The sequence below is a fragment of the Ursus maritimus genome, unplaced genomic scaffold (genome assembly GCF_017311325.1).
Source record: "Ursus maritimus isolate PB19 unplaced genomic scaffold, ASM1731132v1 scaffold_11, whole genome shotgun sequence".
Taxonomy (NCBI): Eukaryota; Metazoa; Chordata; class Mammalia; order Carnivora; family Ursidae; genus Ursus; species Ursus maritimus.
The window spans coordinates 51945702-51951071 of NW_024423453.1; the positions used below are offsets into that span (position 1 = coordinate 51945702).

The 5370-nt window shown below is 45.9% G+C and overlaps 1 pseudogene; it reads right to left on the reverse strand.

Moving 5' to 3' along the window:
• Positions 1 to 566: 566 nt before the first annotated feature.
• Positions 567 to 5129, reverse strand: LOC121101642 (annotated as a pseudogene).
• Between the last annotated feature and the right edge of the window lie 241 nt (positions 5130 to 5370).

Genomic DNA, 5370 nt, shown 5'->3' on the forward strand with positions numbered 1-5370 from the left:
CTTTTTATGGTGCTTTAATTACACAGTATGGGCATGCTATGTGCAGTCTTCTGCACTTTGCTTTTTACACTTAGGTGTATCTAGAGGGTTTTTTCATATCCACATTATAGATCCATTTCATCTATTATTTTTTTTAAAAAAAGATGTATTTATTTTAGAGAGAGAGAAAAAGAGAGCAGGGAGAAAGGGCAGAGAGAGAAGGACCCAGAGAATTCTCAAGCAGACTCCCCACTGAGCACGGAGCCAGATGTGAGGCTCAATCCCATGACCCCGAGGTCATGACCTAAGCCGAAATCCAGAGTCCACCGCTTAACCAACTGAGCCACACAGGCGTCCCTCATCTATTGCTTCTAGCAGTCATTGCCTCTTCAGTGTAAAACCTGAGATATATTTTATTTATATCCGTTTTTGTGGCGAACCAGTAGTATATTCCTTTCTTGGTTTGTAAAGATTTTTATTTTAGAATTGCAAAGAAATTATACGAGATTATTGTACCTTTGCCATGAGAAATAGAAATAATAAATACAATATTATAGGTAATTATAGCGGAAAAAAGGGTCCAAAAACTATTTCTCAGTAGTTGGAAAGCACAAATCCACTGTGCTTCCTGGGATCAGAACATCCCAAGAATTGTGATTATACAATATTCTAAGTATTGTTGTGACCACTGCACATGGGAATATTGAACAGTTGGGTATGGAGGGTTATAGACTCAGGGACTATAGGAGCCTCTGTTTCCAGGGAGATGCCTGCAAATGGCTAGTAATGGCAATGGCATAAAGCTAAGCAGGTCAGTGTCTTGCCTCAGGAGCCCAGGGCCAATCTATGGTCACCTTCATGGTCCAGAACTCCAAAAAGCATGAGAGGAAGTTGCTGAAGGCTCTCTAGTAAAGATGTCTCTGGCAGTACTAATAGGAATGTCTATTCCAATTTAGAGAAATATTAGAGCCTTTTCCTAGAGGGGTCCCATTAGAGGTGGGCTGATCTGTAAGTGCCAAGGACTTAATTTAATTTTAATTTATTACACATCAATTCAGAGGAACCATGCCTTCTCAGGATACTTTAGGGCAATGTATGTCCACTCACGGGAATTTAGTCAGGACCGCAGTTCTGATGGTTAAGATGAGGCACAGCTCTTTTGACCTCTATTTTATGTGCAGTAACATCACTAAGATTTAAGGGGCATCTTGATTAAATTATTGGGATCCTTAAATTATTGGGATCCTTGGGTGTAACTCATCTGAAGCTCAGCACTGATTAACTTCATGGAAATTTTATAAAAGGTGCATTTTAGCAGATGCTGAATTTAAAACTGCATCCAGGTGGTAGAGGCCAAAACCTAATCAGCGCCCTTCAATCTTTTTTGTTGTATGAATTCTTTTAATAAATTTTGAATTTCTAATTGGGTCAAATTACAGACCTCTGTTCCAGTGTTTCTTCCCTTCCAATGAATTCAGCTCACTTTTTCCTTCCTTCCTTCCTTCCTTCCTTCCTTCCTTCCTTCCTTCCTTCCTCCTTCTTTCCGCAAAATGGAACAGAAAGGGGAAAGTCCCTCCCTTCCTTCCTCTTGTCCTTCCTTTTTTCCTTCTTTCCTCCCTATATCCCTCCATCCCCCCGCTCCTTTATTCTTTTTTTTTTTTTTCATTTGAGGACGGACACTGGACATTTGAGGACACTGGGTATACTTCATGAGTTGGTCCTCTGTTCCTGCTCATATTTGTAAATTTCTCACTCAGAAAACCTCAAATTTGTATGATCAAAATGTAAGTCCCCCATGGCTATGGTTGGCTTATAGAGTTTAAGGTCCCTGGGCTTAGAGGCACCTGGGTGGCTCAGTCAATTAAGTGTCTGCCTTCAGCTCAGGTCATGATTCCGGGGTCCTGGGATCGAGTCCCGCATCGGGTTCTCTGCTCAGCAGGGAGTCTGCTTCTCCCTCTCCTTCTGCCGCCCCCACCCCAGCTTGTGCTCACTCTCTCGTGCTCTCTCTCACTCTCTCTGTCTCAAATAATTTTTTTTTTTTTAAAAAAGGACCCCGGGCTTAAGTCTAGTGTGCCCTCAGTGTGCCACAGGAGAGCCTTGGGTGTTTTGCCTTGTAACCTTGAAGATTTGGGTCTTTGTTTTGACAAAGACACAGGCAGCAGTGGCAGAAGAAGCAAAGCCGTTTTATAGAGTCTTAGTGAGCCATCTGTTTGAGGAGCATGGGGCTGAGTAATTCAAATCTTCATATAATGATGGTCATTGACATATGACTGCCCTTGCCCCACACATGTGACTACTCAGCATCCGGGATGTCACAGACATAGAATCTTTACCCTGAGTGCTCTACAGAGCAGGAGCCAATGTCTAGTGAGACGTTCAACCAATCAGTCAGGGGCTAGAGACTTTCCCCTGAAACCACACGGGTCACAGCTGATGCCAGAATCTAGACACGCTAATTCATTCTAAGACTTGCAGATAGGTCTAGATGGAGACACATGACCCAGAGCCACATTACAGAAGAGCTCGATCCATTCTTCAATCCCTAAATGCCAATAATTATGAAAACATCTGACACAGGATAGTTAAATCTAGAAGTAAGCCTCAATAAAACCCAGAAAATGCAGCACGGAAGAAAGTGCGGGCCTTCCTCTGGCAGCAGAGCCGGTGGTTACAAGCCAAAGGCAGAGGAGAAATTCCTGGTCATGGCACTCAACATCTCCACGATCCTGCTCACAACACCAGCTTGCATAGCTATGGTGGATCCCCATCCAAAACTTGGTTCAGGGGGGCACCTGGCTGGCTCAGTTGGTAGAGCACGTGACTCTTGATCTCTCTCTCTTTTTTTTTAAAGATTTTATTTATTTATTCGACAGGATAGAGACAGCCAGCGAGAGAGGGAACACAAGCAGGGGGAGTGGGAGAGGAAGAAGCAGGCTCCTAGCAGAGGAGCCTGATGTGGGGCTCGATCCCGTAACGCCAGGATCACGCCCTGAGCCGAAGGCAGACGCTTAACCACTGTGCCACCCAGGCGCCCTGACTCTTGATCTCAGGGTCGTGAGTTTGAACCCCTGGTAGGTCAGAGCTTACCTAAAATTTTTTTGGTTCAAATGTCAAGGCTGATAATGCCCCCCCTCCACACACACCAGATGAGTATAAAAATGTTTATTACTCACATAATGAAGTTGTATGAGAGGAGGAGGCAGGCCACCACAGTACTTCCCCAAATGACTCCAGAAAACAGGAAGAGACCAGTGAGTGGTGTTTATGGTGGTTATGGGCAGTACTAGTGTGAGGGCTCCGGCATTGCTCGGGGCTTTCTTGGTTTGAACTACATGCACCAGAGGATGGCACACTCATGCTTTGCATTAGTTTTCCCAGGTGTAAGGAAAAGGGGAGAGAGAAGGGTGAGTCCTAAAATTTTCAGCAATCAAACATCAAAAATGGAATCAAAATCTTTATTGCCAGTACCCCCCAAGAACACAGGAATATAGCCACATACACGAAGGTCCTCCAAGCAGTTCATCGTTCAGCCATGAGGATACTGATTCTAAGAGGTTTTGAAGAAGGTCCAAAATGGGGTGCCTGGGTTGGTTAAGCATCTGCCTCCGGCTCAGGTCCTGATCCCAGGGTTCTGGGATTGGGCCCCCACATCAAGCCCCGCATCAAGCCCCACATTGAGCCCTGAGCCCCGCATCGGGCTCCCCGCTCAGTGGGGAGCCTGCGTATCCTTCTCCCTCTCCCTCTGCCGCTTCCCCTACTTGTACTCTCTGTCAAATAAATAATTTTTTTTTTTAAATGAAGAAGTTCCAATAGAGAAATACAGCATAAGTTTCCCTGTAAGGATATTAGTGAACATACACAAATATGACCTGCTATTCAAATTATAAAATGAAACCTCTTCCAACTCACAGTCCAGAAAGATGCCAATCCGCATGGCTGTACTGTAAGCCCATGATCACGTGTATTAGTTGACTGCTGAATTTGCCAGCAGCCATTGTTTGGGGACAGGGATAGAAGAGCATTTCTGGGGAAAGATTCCTTACACACACCTAAGGACCATTCCCCTGTGCCTGTTACTTCTACCTGCCAAAAATGCCTGCCAGCCTCAAATTCCTCACAACTCAGGACAGCTGGGTAAAAGTAAAGACCTGGGGATTATCAAGACAGTTTGGTTTCATTGTTCTAAGTATTACACTTTTTCTATTTTTTGAGATAATAAGGTATGGATGGACAATTTTGGGATCTAGCGTCAAATCTACCTGAAACGTGCTGATCGTTTTCTGCAGGCCAAAATACCGTGGGGGGAGACTGCATACCTCCTTCTTTAATTCATATGGGGAGGCTGCTGGTGGTTGTAGGTGTTCATATGTGTTGTGGATACTTTCAGTCCCTGTCAGTAAATCTAGGTCTGTCTGCAAACACTTCTCTGTTATTTTACTTAACAAATTGTTCAGTATGGACATATAGTTTGAAATTTGGCTGCTGTTTTCAGTTAGTTTTTCTTCAACCTCCTTCTCTTCCATAAGCAGCCTGGCATGAATTGCGGCTTGCTCCTTTCTCAGAAAACCCTTAAGGTCTTCAAATTCTGAGAGCTACTCTTCCCTCCAATTTTTCATCTTCCTCCTCACTTCAAGAAATTTTGAAACTTGGATTTCACACCTCATTTCAGCATCTTTAACCTGCTTCTGCGGGGGCTCGATGTAGCTTTGGAGCTTCTTCCCGTGGCCGGCGCAGCTTGCTTGATGGGCGTCAGGGGGTGGCCCCTGGAGGAGGAGGAGGCCCGAGGAGACCTTGCACTGGGGACAGAGCAGCTCCAGGTCCTTCTCACAGAACAGGGCCAGAGCCTGACTGTGCTGCTCACACAGGGCTTTCTCTTCCTGCAGTCTTCTCTGGCTCCTCCTGGCAGGAAGCTGCTTGAGGATACCAGCCACGTGACCTAACCGGATGTTCCTCTTCAAGTTCCTGTCGGGACAGTGGTGGAGGCAGACAGGACGGGGGAGGGTGTCCTGTAGGTCCTCCCAGCACTGGTGGTTGCAGGAGCCACAGAAGTTGTGCTCACAGTCAGTGGTCACTGGGTCTCTCAGATAATCCAGGCAGGTGGGGCAGCTGGCCTCTACCTGGAGCTCGGCCAGGGAGGCTGCGAAGGGCATTGTGCAGGGAGGGTTTCTGTCTGAGGAAACTCCCCTCGGGGTAAGTGTGATCCAATGAAGTAGGAAAGATAAGAAACTGATGTCTCCTCAGTGTTCACTTTCCTGAAGAAAGCTGAAGTCTTCTAGGGTCCCAGGAAACCAGAACCCCACAAGCCTGTTTCTGCTTCCCTTCCTTCAGTTCTAGAAGAAGCTGCCAGGAGAAGACAACCACTGATCCCCTAGCTCTGGATCAACTTTACTC